The following is a 17,332-nucleotide window of genomic DNA, read 5'->3' on the forward strand; positions in this document are numbered from 1 at the left end:
GTCTATCAAAATAACAGTGTTTTGGATACATTGTGTTAAATGACTTGTTTTGAAATTAGAAAATGTAAAATTACATACTTGGTTTCCGTTTGCTGCTCACTTATGCATATTTTTGTTGACTACCACCGGCTTGTGGTAAGCATTACTACTACCCCAATTTCATAGCTCAGAAAGCGAAGTTGAAAGACCTGACCAGCCACAAAGCTAGGAAGGGAAGGAATCTAAAGTCTTTGTATAAATAAAAAGCCCAGGTGAGTTTTAAAGGCTTGGGTGGGCTGTGGTAAGGACCTGACTTAATTATTCACAAAGATGGCCCTGCACGGTGGACTAGGTAACAGGGGCCTGGGGGCTGGCTTTGGTTCCCAGCACATTCCAACTATATAATGATGATAATTACAGGTGCCTTGGAGCTGGCTTTGTGGTAGGAGATGAGAAGCCATATATGAAAGCAGATTGAGTTTATGGAGTAAAAATGCCTTGGTAAAACCCAAGGTGATGGGCCGGGCTTGGTGGCTCACGCCTGTAATCCCAGCACTTTGGGAGGCTTAGGCGGGTGGATCACGAGGTCAGGAGATCGAGACCATCCTGGCTAACATGGTGAAACCCCGTCTCTACTAAAAATACAAAAAAATTAGCCGGGCGTGGTGGCAGGCACCTATAGTCCCAGCTACTCGGGAGGCTGAGGCAGGAGAATGGCGTGAACCCGGGAGGCGGAGCTTGCAGTGAGCCGAGATGGCGCCACTGCACTCCAGCCTGGGCGACAGAGCCAGACTGCGTCTCAATAAAACAACAACAACAACAAAAAAAACCCAAGATGATGCTGTCATTCCTAATGTGCACCCTACCTGCCACCTCAATAGTTGGTCTGTATCGGAGGTGGAAACTAAAGCCAGATGTCTGTGAGTAGCCTCTTAGGCCAAGTTAGGTCTTAATCACCCCAGCTTTAGAAAGCGCCCAGCATCCTCCCAGATGTAGGTAGGCAGGTGCCTAGTGCCTCTTCTCAGGGTGGGGACAGATTTCCTAGAATTTCTCCTCCTCTCTCCCCTCTCCCTGCTGCTGGGCCCCCAGTGGACAGCCTGTCCCTCAGATGCTACTCCCAGGTACCCAGGGCTTGACCTCCACCTTCTCCCCACCCCCACCCCAACTCTCACATCTTGGCTCTTCACCACAGCCGGAGCCTTCCAGAACCTCTCCAGAGAATGGCTCTCCTTGGGGTACCTTCACTCATTACACAGTTCTGAAAAGATTTTTCCAGAGATAATTGCTTCTTGGCCTTTGTGTTTTAATTCAGCGTGAAATCTGAGGCCAAATAGGAGCAGAGGATGAGACCTGAAAGGGACAGCACTGGGGACACGGGGACCCCTAGCAGCTGGGCGTTTCCCGGCCTGTGGAGCATGTGCCCACTCTGCTGTTCCTAGCTCAGTCCTCCAGCAAGTCACTGCACCTCTCTGAGCTTCTCTCGCCATATCGGAAGAATGGAAATGGGTTTTTCTTACGTTGGGAAGCTGGGAGGCACTGTGCGTGAACTGGACATTAGTGAGCGCACAGAAAATAAATCCATGGCAGTGTTCACGGGCGCGGGCCAGGTACCCGATTGTCTGCTCTGGATCGCTGGCAGTGAATGTTCTGCCCAAGTCGGCCTTCTCCTGCCTGGCAGCTCACGCCCAGCCTACTTCTCTCTGACGCGCTCGTCCCGCGGTGCCGCCCGTGATGTGTGTTAGTATATAATCAGAGAAACTCACACGCGGAGTTTTAAATAATGCCTGCCCTGCCTAAGGTGACTCATCTGAGGCTGTGAGTTCCTGCTCTCCCCTCCCTCGCGGGAAGTGTAGATATCCCCAACCCCACCTCGCTGTCACTAAGCAACTCGACCTTGTACAGCACCGATGCAGATAACAGGAGGAAATAGAGCCTGCTAATTGTCCCCTTCCCTAGAATAGGTTTTTAAGGAGCAATCTCTCCCCTTTCATGTATTTTTCAGTGTCTAAAGAGGAGCAGCTCCACCGGCTGTTGGGTGGGCCGGGTATGGGGAAGGGGAAGAGGACCAACCTCCTCCAGCCTCAAGTCACTTCCTGCTTTAGACAGGATGCCACTCGCAGTGTCTGAGCCACCCCTACCCTGAAGGCATCATTGGCGGGGTGAGGGGCGGGGGGCGGGGAAGGGCAGGTGTAATGACAAAATTCAGACTAGAGAATGTGTTCCAGGTAGGAGGCTGAGCCACATCTGTCTTTTACAAAAGGACATAAGCTCTTACCCTTTTGCCTGCCCTTCCCGCCTGCTGCTTCAGAGGGCCCAACAAGAAGGGTCCTGGTGAGAATGTTCTAGTGAAAAGTACCCTGTGAATATGTGGTGTTATGATGATATCGTTACTGTTCACTGATGCCATCTCTGAGGGTGACAGCCATGATCTGGTTGAAATAGATTTAGTTGGTCCAAGTAAGAGAGTCCTGGAACTTCAAAAACACTAGTTTCCTCTGCAGAATGATGAAAACCCAAGGCCCATCCCAGCAATACAATTGTCTAAATTTGTATGGTACAGTCTTGCATCCTGTTTGTGCCCTCAGAGAACTAGCCACACTCTCCGCTCCAACTTCTCTTTCCCATGAAACTCATCCAGTGCAGCCCGTCTGCTATTTTTTAAATAAAAGCATCTCTTTATGAAGATGGAAGAATTTTGTTCAAAGCATTTAAGGGGATGTAACCTTTTCAAAAGGTTACCTAAAATAAAAGTCTGAACTCCAATTAAATTTAATTTTAAAATATCAACCCCACCAAAGTTTACAATTTTTTTTTTTTGCATCAGATGACTATAATAATACAGAGTAAATATATAGAAGATTTTTAGCCACTTTCTGGAATGGGCCATGCCCCAGAATGTGACATTCATATTACAAGTGTCGATCTGGGGCCTTTCAAAACTGAAGATGTCATTTTTTGTTTTTTTTTGAAACGGAGTCTCGACTAGGCTGGAGTGCAGTGGCATGATCTTGGCTCATTGCAACCTCTGCTTCCCAGGCTCAAGCGATCCTCCTGCTTCAGCCTCCCGAGTACCTGGGATTACAGGCGTGCACCACCATGCCTGATTAATTTTTGTATTTGTAGTAGAGGCAGGGTTTCACCATGTTGGCCAGGCTGGTCTCAAAGATGTTATTCTTGATGTCAAATTCTCATGAAGCTATAACCCCCCAAGGTTTTTTTAAATACATACAATGTACACAGCAATTATATATACATATATCTTATATACATATTTCCTGATTATAAAATTAGAAACACTTAGAAAGTACTAAAGAGCACAAGTGTATCCACTGTTCTCGAGATTTTTTTAAATGCTTGATGTATTATATTCCTTTTTGTTTTTCCTATTCATGGGCTGTTTAGGTGTTTTTGTTCCTTTATAACTTTTTTTTTTTTTGCCTTCAACATTAAGAATGAAGAAATACTATATCTTCTTCTGCTATGACTTAGACATAATCTCACAAATTCTCAAAAATATGTAACCTACTCCCAACTGTCATTCTCCCCATAATCTGAGGTGTCCAGAGCATACCGAATTATCTACAGAGCAAACTCATCTCTGCTTCCCATGACTAAGGCCGTTTAGAGGACTCAGTGCCCTCCTGCCGCGTTCCCTGACTGTTGAAGAGCACAGGGCCTAGAGTTGATGGACTGGGTGCAAATCCTCACTGTCACTTCTTAGCTGTGTGACCTCGGCAAGTTACTTAACCTCTCTCTGCCTTAGTTGCCTCATCTGTAAAGTGACAGTAATAATAGTACCTGCTTCCTGGGGTTGTGATAAAGACTGAATGAATATGTGAAAGCACTTAAAATACCACCTGCCCCACAGTGTTATATAAATATTAGCTATTATAACTGGTTAATCCCGTCCTCCCCCCACTCCCTCCCTCCCTCCCTTTTTTTCTCCCTCCTTCCCCTCCCTCCCTGGAGCTCTTCTGGAATCAGGACTCAACTCCAGAGCCACTTGCGAGGCTCCCATGCGGCGAGACTGCGGTCTCCGCTGGCCGCACGCTCTTCTGTATACAGCTCCGCACTACACTCCTCTCCCCTAATCCCGGGGCTGGCGCTGCAGAGTGAGCGAGCGCAGGATCTCTAAGCGCGAGCCGAGGCGCCATCGGAACACTCTTGCCCCCACCCAGACGTCGAGTCTGCAGGTCCAGGGCCCCACTGCACCTTCCAGGGCAGAGGGCGCTGGGCGGCGCCGGGAGGCGCGAGGCACCCGGGAGAGCCGGCTCCGTGGCTTCCTACTACCTGACCCCCTGACCACCTAGTTCTGGAGCCAGGCTTCTTCACCCTTCGCCAGGTCTGGGCTGCCAGGGACTCGGGGTGGGGCCGCCACGCTGCCTTCTCCTTCCGTCCGGAGCGCCGGGGCGCCCGACCAGCTCCGTTTCACGCTCTGGGCAAACGGTAGTTCGGGAAAGGCTGAGCTTCGCCCCCTCCCCGCCGTGAGAGCGCGGCGCGGCGGGGCGGGGCCTCCTGCGGGCGGGAGAGACACCGGGGTCCAGGGGCCGCGGCGCAGAGGGAGGGCGGGGCTGTGCCCCCCGGAGGCCCTGCCCGCCCCGCCCCGCCCCGCCCTAAGACCCGGGTTCCCCCTGGAGGCCGCCACCGCCCGTCCCTGCCCGTCGCCGGCAAGGCCTGAGCCTCTGTCTCAAGATGGGACGGCCTTTGCAGCGGGAGCAATAACCAACCCCACAGATTCATGAAATATTAGGCGGGAAATGCGCTCAAAATAGGACGTGCCTTTTGTTTTTTGTAGCTATAAGAGAATATCGAAGTACTTTTTTTTTTTTTTTTGAGATGGAGTCTTGGTCTGTCACCCAGGCTGGAGTGCAGTGGCGCAATTTGGGCTCACTGCAACCTCCGTCTCCGCCTAACAGCCCTGTCGTACAAAAATAACAATAGGGAACATTTGAATAGGGGGTGGGCTAATTTTGTTAAATTTACTTTTTGATGCCCCCACATTTTGTTGCTAGTGTTAATGAAATGCCACCAATGGCTGGCTGCTAATGTAGTGCTGCCAATGTATATGTTCTATATCTCTTCTCAATTAGGAAGAACATTTGTTACTTCCACTACCTAAAGTTTGCCCGGCATGGTCAGTTTTACCAGTAGTCACCACAAGCACAGTGCTAATTAGTTTTCCAGACCTAAGAAAACGTTTGAGATCAGGATTAGGATGTGAGGGGTATAGGGGGAGTGATGACTCCAAAATAAAAGGAAAATTGCAATAGTAAAATGAATGTTTATTTAAATGTCTACAGAATATATCATGTCAATTAGTCAAAGACAACTCAAATTTTATATTGTAATGTATAAATTATGCTTAATGTAAAAAGTTAAAATAGAACATGAAACATATTTAATATGATATGGGACAGTTCCTCCAAAAGAGTGCCAGTGACCTCCAGAGCTCGAGCTGGCTCCATTCATCACCCACTTTTAGTATCATTTTCTGGTTGTCAAGAAATGAGTAGAATTTTTTTTTGAGACCAAGTCTCACTGTGACCCCCAGGCTGGTACAATGGCTCGATCTCAGCTCATTGCAACCTCCACCTCCCAGGTTCAAGCTATTCTCCTGCTCCAGCCTCCCAACTAGCTGGGACTATAGGCGCCCGCCACCACGCCCGGCTAATTTTTGTATCTTTAGTAGAGACAGGGTTTCACCATGTTGGCCAGGCTGGTCTTGAACTCCTGACCTCAAGTGACCTGCCTGCCTCGGCCTTCCAAAGTGCTGGGATTACAGGTGTGAGCCACTGTGCCCGCCCAGAATTGTTTTAATAACTGAAAGAAAGAAGGAGATTAAGGAAGATGGAGACAAATATGCAGGAGAAACACCCTGTGAGGGCGATTTAACAGAGCAGCGAATGTGGAAAGGGGAAGGGGAGGTGCTTCTTGGGTGCCCAGTTCCCTTGGGAGGAACTCGGGTATGTGGTCAGGGGTTGTGGGCAGTTATTCCCCTCGCTGGCCCTCAGGGGGCTCACAGGCCAAGAGCAGCTTGGTTGTTGTACATGGGTTAGGGGAAGACGGGAGAGTTAGGGTGCATGATAAGATAGAGAGGCAATGTGCAACTGGATATTTCTATGTACTTGGTCTTTCAAAATTCAAAATTTGTTAACTCATGAATACTTGTATACTGACATAATGTACAGATGCCATTTAAGGTTGGATAGTTTTGTAATTAATGAGGCATTATGGATCTCATTGAGAAGCCAATACTGACTCTGTGAGTGAAAAAACACAAATTGTTTTTCCTCTGTTCTCACAGCACAAAAGCCAACACAGAAGACTTCTGTGACCCAACGTGTAGGGGTGTTTCCCCATACACCAAGCAGGAAATCAATTCTGCCATAGACACCAGCTGGGTGTCCTCAACTTCCATTCCATTCTGACACCATCTACCAGCAGATAATGTCAGATCCCACAGGCTGAGGGCTCAGTCCCCCAGGCTCTCCCCACCACCTTCAGATGCCAACTGCAAGTGCCAGGCTGTCTTACCTGTGCCTCTGACCAACTGGCCATAAATCCGGGATTCCAGGGTCTCCTCCTTGGGTTCAATTAATTTGCCAGAGCAGCTCACAGAACTCAGGGAAATGCTTACTTACATTTCCCAGTTTATTATAAAGGATATTACAAAGGTTACAGATGAAGAGGTGCCTAGAGTGAGGTATGGGCAAGGGGTCCATGCCCTCCCAGGACATGCCCCACCCCCAGTAGCCTCTATATGTTCAGTTACCTGAAGGTCTCCAAACCCGGTCCTTTTGGGTTAGTTTTTTATGGAGGCTTCATTTTGTAGGCCTGATTAATTAAATCATTGGCCACTGGTGATCAACTTAACCTTCAGGCCCTCTCCTCTCCAGGGAGGTTAGGGGATGGGGCTGAAAGTCCCAACCCTCTAATCATGCCTTGTTCTTTCCAGTGACCACCCCCATCCTGAAGCTACCTAGGGGCTGCCAGCTACCAGCTGACTCATTAGCATAAAAAAGACATCACTTTGGAGATTTTAAGGATTTTAGGAGTTGTATGCCAAAAAACGAGGTTGAACATATACTTCACAATATCACAGTGACCTTGGAGAAATGAAGCTGAAAACAGCATAGGCTGAGGCCATCCATGGTGGGGAAAGCCCAGGCTAAGTATGGGAAGAGGGAGTGAGGACAGAGGCTGAGCGGCTCTGGAGCTGAGTCAACAAACGAGCTACTAAAAATGACCAGAGATTAATGCAAGAATCAGAATCTGTGTCACAATCTCAGATCTGGCTGAAAGGCCTCGTTGGGGAAGCAGGACGAAGAAGCTAGGATGTATATGTCAGAGGTGGGTTACAAGGAGACCTCTGCCCTGCAGGGCTGACTCAGAAAAACCTAGGTTGCTGCTACTCTGAGCCCAGCCTGAGACAGAAATTTCCACTGTAGCTACCTGCAGTTGTAAATTTAGCTTACCGATCAAGAACTAGTCCTCAGTGACATTGTAAGGGTGGTTACATCTCCTTTTTGTTCTGTGAAAGGAAAATAAAAATCTCAGGGCCCCAAACTCATTAAGTCAAAGGGAAAAGCTTGGGAACTGAGTCATGCAAAGACTGCCTTCCTTTTGTTCCTAAGTAGATAGCTACAAAGATAGAAGGCCACAACCCTCCCTAGGGGACCTTCCACATGATTTGCCCATGAGGAAATTCCTTGTAGGTCCCTAGATCTTTAGCCTATAACAGTTCTGTTGAATTTCACCCTGACAATGTAAATTCACAGCTCATCTTCATAGGTAAAGGACAAAGACAGGACTAGATCCTCCCTCCACTCACTAGAGACAAATGCATGTTTGGCTGCTTCCTGTACCCTGTGATTACTTTATCTAATGTAAAACTGCAGAGTCACTGAGACAAATGCATAATGGACTGGCCTTCTACCTCCTCCTTTCACATGTAAAATGTGCATTCAGTGAAAGCTGATCAAAGTCTCAAAAGAATGCAACTGCTCTCCTTTTATCTACCCGCCCATTTTTTCTTTCCTCTTTCCCCCACTGCCACTCTTTCTCCATTAAATATTGACATCTCCAGACCCTTTTTGGAAAAAGAGCAGATCACAGATGTTCCCATGGTTTTGTGTTCTTTATTCCCCCCGAGCGCGTCTTCAATCTTGGCAAAATAAACCTGAGTGCGTCTTCAACCTTGGCAAAATAAACCTCTAAAATGATTGAGACTCACCTTGGTCATTTTCTTTGATTTAGAGTTCTTTTATACCTCTCATTATCCTCCCACCATTTTGGGCAAGCAGGCTCCACCGCCTTAAATTCTGTACTCTAAGGACTTTTTTTTTTTTTTTTTTTTAAGCTGCAGTTTCACTCTTGTTGCCCAGGCTGGAGTGCAATGGCTTGATCTCGACTCACTGCAACCTCTGCCTCCTGGGTGTCAGGCCTGTGAGCCCAAGCTAAGCCATCATATCCCCTGTGACCTGCACATACACATCCAGATGGCCCGTTCCTGCCTTAACTGATGACATTCCACCACAAAAGAAGTGAAAATGGCCTGTTACTGCCTTAACTGATGACATTATCCTGTGAAATTCCTTCTCCTGGCTCATCCTGGCTCAAAAGCTCCCCTACTGAGCACCTTGTGACCCCCACCCCTGCCAGCCAGAGAACAACCCCCTCCCTTTACTATAATTTTCCTTTACCTACCCAAATCTTATAAAACAGCCCCACCCGTATCTCCCTTTGCTGACCCTCTTTTTGGACTCAGCCCGTCTGCACCCAGGTGAAATAAACAGCCTTGTTGCTCACACAAAGCCTGTTTGGTGGTCTCTTCACACGGATGCGAGTGAAATTTTGGTGCCGTGACTCAGATTGGGGGACCTCCCTTAGGAGATCAATCCCTTGTCCTCCTGCTCTTTGCTCCATGAGAAAGATCCACCTACGACCTCAGGTCCTCAGACCAACCAGCCCAAGGAACATCTCACCAATTGTAAATCAAGTAAGCGGCCTCTCTTTACTCTCTTCTCCAGCCTCTCTCACTATCTCTTAACCTCCTTCTCCTTTCAATCTTGGCGCCACACTTCAATCTCTCCCTTCTCTGAATTTCAGTTCCTTTCCTTTTCTGGTAGAGACAAAGGAGACGCGTTTTATCCGTGAACCCAAAACTCCAGCGCCAGTCACAGACTTGGGAAGACAGTCTTCCCTTGGTGTTTAATCGCGCAGGGACACCTGCGTGATTGTTCACCCACGTTTCAGAGGTGTCTGACCATGCAGGGATGCCTGCCTTGTTCCTTCACCCTTAGCAGTAAGTACCGCTTTTCTAGGGGGGCAAGAACCCCCTGACCCCTTCTCTCCCTGTCTCTACCCTTTCTCCACTTTTCTGGAGGGCAAGAACCCCCCGACGCTTTCTCCCCATGTCTCTACACCTACTCCACTTTTCTGGAGGGCAAGAACCCCCCAACCCCTTCTGTCCGTGTCTCTACCCCTTCTTCTGCAACACCGCTTGGCCCCAATACAAACTTGACAATGGCTCTAAATGGCCAGAAAACAGCACTTTGGATTTCTGCATCCTACAAGACCTAAATAATTTTTGTTGAAAAATGGGCAAATGGTCTGAGGTGGCTTACATCCAGGCATTTTTCACACTTCGTTCCCTCCCTAGTCTCTGTTCCCAATGCAATTCCTCCCAAATCCTCCTTTCCGTCCCACCTGTCCCCTCAGTCCCAACCCCAAGCATCGCTGAGTCTTTCCAGTCTTCCTTTTCTACAGACCCATCTGACCTTTCCCCTCCTCCCCAGGCTGCTTATTACCAGGCTGAGCTAAGTCCCAATTCTTCCTCAGCCTCCACTCCTCCACCCTATAATCCTTCTATCACCTCCCCTCCTCACACCCGGTCTGGCTTACAGTTTAGTTTGGCGACTAGCTCTTCTCCACCTGCCCAACAATTTCCTCTTAAAGAAGTGGCTGGAGCTGAAGGCATAGTCAGGGTACATGTACCTTTTTCTCTATCAGACCTCTCAGATCAGTCAGCGTTTAGGCTGTTTCTCATCAGACCCCACTAAACATATGCAGGAATTCCAATATCTAACTCTGTCCTACAATTTAACCTGGAGTGACCTAAATGTCATCCTGACTTCTACCCTCTCCCTAGATGAACGGGAAAGAGTTTTTTCTCTAGTCCAATCTCACGCTGATAACCGCCGGCTTCATGAGCCAGACCTCCAGGAAGGCATCAGAGCAGTTCCCCAAGAGGATCCCCAAGGAACTATCAGGCAGATTCCCCAGGTATAGCTAGGTGAGATTACATTATTTCCTGCCTAGTTGAAGGGCTTAAAAAGGCAGCTTACAAAGCTGTTAATTATGACAAGCTTAAAGAAACTACCCAAGGTAAAGACAAAAACCCAGCCCAGTTCATGGCCCGCTTAGCAGCAACCCTTAGACGCTATACCACCCTAGACCCAGAGGGGACAGGAGGCCGCCTTATTCTTAATATGCATTTTATCACCCAATCTGCTCCTGACATTAGGAAAAAACTTCAAAAATTAGCATCTGGCCCTCAAACCCCACAACAGGAATTAATCAACCTTGCCTTCAAGGTGTACAATAATAGAGAGGAGGCAGCCAGACGACAACGCATTTCTGAGTTACAATTACTCGCCTCTGCTGTGAGACAAAACCCAGCCACACCTCCAGCACACAAGAACTTCAAAATGCCGAAGCCGCACATGCCTAAGCCGCAGCAGTCAAGCATTCCTACAAGACTTCCTCCATTAGGATCTTGCTTCAAGTGCCAGAAATCTGGCCACTAGGCAAGGAATGCCCACAGCCCAGGATTCCTCCCAAGCCATCTGTGCAGGGACCCACTGGAAATCAGACTGCCTAGCTCATCCAGCAGCTACTCCTAGAGCCCCTAAAGCTGTAGCCCAAGGCTCTCTGACTGACTCCTTCCTAGATCTGCTCGGCTTAGCAGCTGAAGACTGACGCTGCCTGATCGCCTCGGAAGCCCCCTGGACCATCACGGATGCCAAGCTTCAGATAACTCTCACAGTAGAGGGTAAGTCCATCCCCTGTTTAATCAATACGGGGGCTACGCACTCCACATTACCTTCTTTTCAAGGGACTGTTTCCCTTGCCCCCATAACTGTTGTGGGTATTGACGGCCAAGCTTCAAAACCCCTTAAAACTCCCTCACTCTGGTGCCAACTTGGACAACACTCTTTTATGCACTCTTTTTTAGTTATCCCCACCTGCCCAGTTCCCTTATTAGGCCAAGATATTTTAACCAAATTATCTGCTTTCCTGACTATTCCTGGACTACAGCCACATTTCATTGCCACCCTTCTTCCCAACCCAAAGCCTCCTTTGCGTCTTCCTCTCGTATCCCCCGACCTTAACCCACACGTATAGGACATCTCTACTCCCTCCCTGGCAACCAATCACATGCCCATCACCATCCTATTAAAACCTAATCACCGTTACCCTGCTCAACACCAATATCCCATCCCACAGCACTTTTTAAAAGGATTAAAGCCTGTTATCACTCGCCTGTTACAGCATGGGCTTCTAAAACCTATAAACTCTCCTTACAATTCCCCCATTTTACCTGTCCAAAAACCGGACAAGTCTTACAGATTAGTTCAGGATCTGCGCCTCATCAATCAAATTGTTTTGCCTATCCACCCTGTGGTGCCCAACCCGTACACTCTTTTGTCCTCAATACCTTCCTCCACAACTCACTATTCCGTTCTCGATCTTAAAGATGCTTTTTTCACTATTCCCCTGCACCCCTCGTCCCAGCCTCTCTTTGCTTTCACCTGGACTGACCCTGGCACCCATCAGTCCCAGCAGCTTACCTGGGCTGTGCTGCCGCAAGGTTTCAGGGACAGCCTTCATTACTTCAGCCAAGCTGTTTCTCATGATTTACTTTCTTTCCACTCCTCTGCTTCTCACCTTATTCAATATATTGATGACCTTCTTCTTTGTAGCCCCTCCTTTGAATCTTCTCAACAAGACACCCTTCTGCTCCTTCAGCATTTATTCTCCAAAGGATATCTGGTATCCCCCTCCAAAGCTCGAATTTCTTCTCCATCCATTACCTACCTTGGCATAATTCTTCATAAAAACGCACTGCTCTCCCTGCCAATCATGTCCTACTGATCTCTCAAACCCCAACCCCTTCTACAAAACAGCAACTCCTTTCCTTCCTAGGCATGGTTGGATACTTTCAACTTTGGATACCTGGTTTTGCCATCCTAACAAAACCATTAGATAAACTCACAAAAGGAAACCTAGTTGACCCCATAGATCCTAAATCCTTTTCCCACTCCTTTTTCCGTTCCTTGAAGACAGCTTTAGAGACTGCCCCCACTCTAGCTCTCCCTGACTCATCCCAACCCTTTTCATTACACACAGCCTAAGTGCAAGGCTGTGCAGTCGGAATTCTTACACAAGGACTGGGATCACGTCCTGCAGCCTTTTTGTCCAAACAACTTGACCTCACTGTTTTAGGCTGGCCATCATGTCTCTGTGCAGCGGCTGCTGCCGCCCTAATACTTTTAGAGGCTCTCAAAATCACAAACTATGCTCAACTCACTCTCTACAGCTCTCATAACTTCCAAAATCTATTTTCTTCTTCACACCTGACCATATACTTTCTGCTCCCCAGCTCCTTCAGCTATACTCACTCTGTTGAGTCTCCCACAATTACCATTGTTCCTAGCCTGGACTTCAATCCGGCCTCCAACATTATTCCAGATACCACACCTGACCCTCATGACTGCCTCTCTGATCCACCTGACATTCACCCCATTTCCCCATATTTCCTTCTTCCCTGTTCCTCACCCTGATCACATTTGGTTTATTGATGGCGGTTCCACCAGGCCTAATCGCCACTCACCAGCAAAGGCAGGCTATGCAATAGTATCTTCCACATCTATCATTGAGGCTACCGCTCTGCCCTCCTCCACTACCTCTCAGCAAGCCGAACTAGTTGCCTTAACTCGGGCCCTCACTCTTGCAAAGGGACTACGCATTAATATTTATACTGACTCTAAATATGCCTTCCATATTCTGCACCACCATGCGGTTATATGGGCTGAAAGAGGTTTTCTCACTACGCAAGGGTCCTGCATCATTAATGCCTCTTTAATAAAAACTCTGCTCATGGCCGCTTTACTTCCAAGGAAGCTGGAGTCATTCACTGCAAGGGGCATCAAAAGGCGTCAGATTGAGAGGTGACAGCGTGCTGGCAGTCCTCACAGCCCTCGGCGCCTCCTCTGCCTGGGCTCCCACTTTGGCGGCACTTGAGGAGCCCTTCAGCCCACCGCTGCACTGTGGGAGCCCCTTTGTGGGCTGGCTAAGGCCGGAGCCGGCTCCGTCAGCTTTCGGGGAGGTGTGGAGGGAGAGGTGCGAGTGGGAACCGGGGCTGCGCGCGGCGCTTGCGGGCCAGCTAGAGTTCCGGGTGGGCGTGGGCTTGGTGGGCCCTGCACTTGGAGCAGCCGGCCGGCCCTGCCGGCCCCAGGCAATGAGGGGCTTAGCACCAGGGCCAGCGGATGCGGAGGGTGTACTGGGTCCCCCAGCAGTGCCAGCCCACCGGCACTATGCTCGATTTCTCACCAAGCCTTAGCTACCTCCCTGCAGGGCGGGGCTCGGGACCTACAGCCCGCCATGCCTGAGCCTCCCACCCTCTCCATGGGCTCCTGCGCGGCCCCAGCCTCCCCAATAAGCACCGCCCCCTGCTGCACAGCACCCAGTCCCATCAACCACCCAAGGGCTGAGGAGTGCGGGCACAGGGCACGGGACTGGCAGGCAGCTCCACCTGCAGCCCCAGTACAGGATCCACTGGGTGAAGCCAGCTAGGCTCCTGAGTCTGGTGGGGACGTGGAGAGCCTTTATGTCTAGCCCAGGGATTGCAAATACACCAATCAGCACTCTGTATCTAGCTCAAGGTTTGTAAACACACCAATCAGCACCCTGTGTCTAGCTCATGGTTTGTGAATGCACCAATCAACACTGTATCTAGCTGCTCTGGTGGGGCCTTGGAGAACCTGTGTGTCGACACTCTGTATCTAGTTAATCTGGTGGGGACGTGGAGAACCTTTGTGTCTAGCTCAGGGATTGTAAACGCACCAATCAGCGCCCTGTCAAAACAGACCACTCGGCTCTACCAATCAGCAGGATGTGGGTGGGGGCAGATAACAGAATAAAAGCAGGCTGCCTAAGCCAGCAGCGGTAACCCACAACGGTTTTCTTCTACGCTGTGGAAGCGTTGTGTTTTTTTTTTTGTTGTTGTTGTTGTTGTTTTGTTGTTGTTGTTGTTGTTGCTCTTTAGGTCCACACTGTTTTTAGGGAGCTGTAACACCGTGAAGGTTTGCAGCTTCACTCAAGCTAGCGAGCCCACGAGCCCACTGGGAGGAATGAACAACTCCAGATACGCTGCCTTAAGAGTTGTTAACACTCACCGCGAAGGTGTGCAGCTTCACTCCTGAGCCAGTGAGACCACGAACACATCCGAACAGCAAAAAGAACAAACTCCGGATGCACCACCTTAAGAGCTGTACCACTCACTGTGGGGGTCTGTGGCTTCATTTCTGAAGTCAGTGAGGCCAAGAATCCACCAATTCTGGACACACAGATCCTATTGCTCTAGGCAACGCTTATGCTGATGAGGTGGCTAGACAAGCAGCTAGCATTCCAACTTCTGTCCGTCATGGCCAGTTTTTCCCCTACCCATCGGTCACTCCCACTTACTCCCCCACTGAAACTTCCACCATATCAATCTCTTCCCACACAAGGCAAATGGTTCTTAGACCAAGGAAAATATCTCCTTCCAGCCTCACAGGCCCATTCTATTCTGTCATTTCATAACTTCTTCATGTAGGTTACAAGCCGCTAGCCCGTCTCTCAGAACCTCTCGTTTCCTTTCCATCATGGAAATCTATCCTCAAGGAAATCACTTCTCAGTGTTCTATCTGCTATTCTGCTCAGGGATTGTTCAGGTCCCCTCCCTTCCCTACACATCAAGCTCGGGGATTTGCCCCTGCCAGGACTGGCAAATTGACTTTACTCACATGCCCTGAGTCAGAAAACTAAAATACCTCTTGGTCTGGGTAGACACTTCCACTGGATGGGTAGAAGCCTTTCCCACAGGGTCTGAGAAGGCCACCGCGGTCATTTCTTCCCTTCTGTCAGACATAATTCCTCGGTTTGGCCTTCCCACCTCTATACAGTCTGATAACGGACCAGCCTTTATTAGTCAAATCACCCGAGCGGGTTTTCAGGCTCTTAGTATTCAGTGAAACCTTTGTATCCCTTACCGTCCTCAATCTTCAGGAACGGACTAATGGTCTTTTAAAAACAGAACTCACCAAGCTCAGCCACCAACTTAAAAAGGACTGGACAATACTTTTACCACTTGCCCTTCTCAGAAGTCAGACCTGTCCTCAGAATGCTACAGGGTACAGCACATTTAAGCTCCTGTATAGATGCTCCTTTTTATTAGGCCCCAGTCTCATTCCAGACACCAGACCAACTTGGACTGCACCCCAAAAAACTTGTCATCCCTACTATCTTCTGTCTAGTCATACTCCTATTCACCGTTCTCAACTACTCATAAATGCCCTGCTCTTGTTTACACCGCCGGTTTTCACTGTTTCTCCAAGCCATCACAGCTGATATCTCCTGGTGCTATCCCGAAACCGCCGCTCTTAACTCCCTCTTAAAGTAAATAAATAATCTTTGCTGGCAGGACTATGCTGAACCTCCTTAGGCACTCTCTAATTGGATGTCCAGGGTCCTCCCAATTCTTAGTCCTTTAATACTTGTTTTTCTCCTTCTTATTCCGTTCTTTTTTCAATTCATACAAAACCGTATCCAGGCCATCACCAATAATTCTATGCGACAAATGTTTCTTCTAACAACCACACAATATCACCCCTTACCACAAAATCTTCCTTCAGCTTACTCTCTCCCATGCTAGGTTCCCATGCCACCCCTAATCCCAGCCCTGAGAAACATCACCCATTATCTCTCCATACCACCCCCAAAAATTTTCACCACCCCAACACTTTGCCACTATTTCATTTTATTTTTCTTGTTAATATAAGAAGACAGGAATGTCAGGCCTCTGAGCCCAAGCTAAGCCATCATATCCCCTGTGACCTGCACGTACACATCCAGATGGCCAGTTCCTGCCTTAACTGATGACATTCCACCACAAAAGAAGTGAAAATGGCCTGTTCCTGCCTTAACTCATGACATTATCTTGTGAAATTCCTTCTCCTGGCTCATCCTGGCTCAGAAGCTCCCCCACTGAGCACCTTGTGACCCCCACTCCTGCCCACCAGAGAACAACACCTTTTGACTGTAATTTTCCATTACCTACCCAAATCCTATAAAACGGCCCCACCCCTATCTCCCTTTGCTGACTCACTTTTCGGACTCAGCCCGCCTGCACCCAGGTGAAATAAACAGCCTTGTTGCTCACACAAAGCCTGTTTGGTGGTCTCTTCACACGGACGCAAGTGAAACTGGGTTCAAGCGATTCTCCTGCCCCAGCCTCCCAAGTAGCCGGGATTACAGGCATGCACCACCATGCCTGGCTAATTTTGTATTTTTCATAGAGATGGAGTTTCACCATGTTGGCCAGGCTGGTCTTGAACTCCTGACCTCAGATGATCCGCCCACCTCAGCCTTCCAAAGTGCTGGGATTACAGGCGTGAGCCACTGCGCCCAGCTTATAATTTTTTTTTTTTTTTAAGAGACAGTGCCCTGCTCTGTTATCCAGGAAGGAGTGTGGTGGCATGATCATGGATTACTGCTACTTTGAACTCCTGGTCTCAAGTGATCCTCCTGCCTCAGTCTCCCAAAGTGCTGGGATTACAGGTGTGAGCCACTGCACCTACCCCAAGAAAATAATTTAATACCAATCAATGAAGGCCTTTTTCTGATGAAAAGCTCTTTCAAGAATGTTTACGTGGAGCCACAGACTTTTCCTGGTTGTAAAGAACCTAAAGGTTGTATATTTAAAAATTAAAAGATATTCCAGCTGGGTGTGGTGGCTCATGCCTGTAATGCCAGCACTTTGGAAGGCCGAGGCGGGTGGATCATGAGGTCAGAAGATCGAGACCATCCTGGCTAACACAGTGAAACCCCATCTCCACTAAAAATACAAAAAATTAGCCAGGTGTGGTGGCAGGTGTCTGTAGTCCCAGCTACTCAGGAGGCTGAGTCAGGAGAATGGCGTGAACCCGGGAGGCGGAGCTTGCTGTGAGCCAAGATTGCGCCACTGCATTCCAGCCTGGGCGACAGATCGAGACTCAGTCTCGGAAAAAAAAAAAAAAATTAAAAGATAGTC

At 48.7% G+C, this 17,332-nt stretch overlaps 1 long non-coding RNA gene across 1 annotated transcript; it reads left to right on the forward strand.

The window, feature by feature from the left end:
- The first annotated feature begins 10,109 nt into the window (after positions 1-10,109).
- LOC134758696 (uncharacterized) lies at positions 10,110-16,461 on the forward strand. The gene is made up of 2 exons (XR_010134148.1): positions 10,110-11,032; positions 14,309-16,461. It is a non-coding gene; the product is annotated as an uncharacterized lncRNA (long non-coding RNA).
- Positions 16,462-17,332: the final 871 nt, after the last annotated feature.

This window comes from Gorilla gorilla, chromosome 5 (genome assembly GCF_029281585.2).
Source record: "Gorilla gorilla gorilla isolate KB3781 chromosome 5, NHGRI_mGorGor1-v2.1_pri, whole genome shotgun sequence".
Taxonomy (NCBI): Eukaryota; Metazoa; Chordata; class Mammalia; order Primates; family Hominidae; genus Gorilla; species Gorilla gorilla.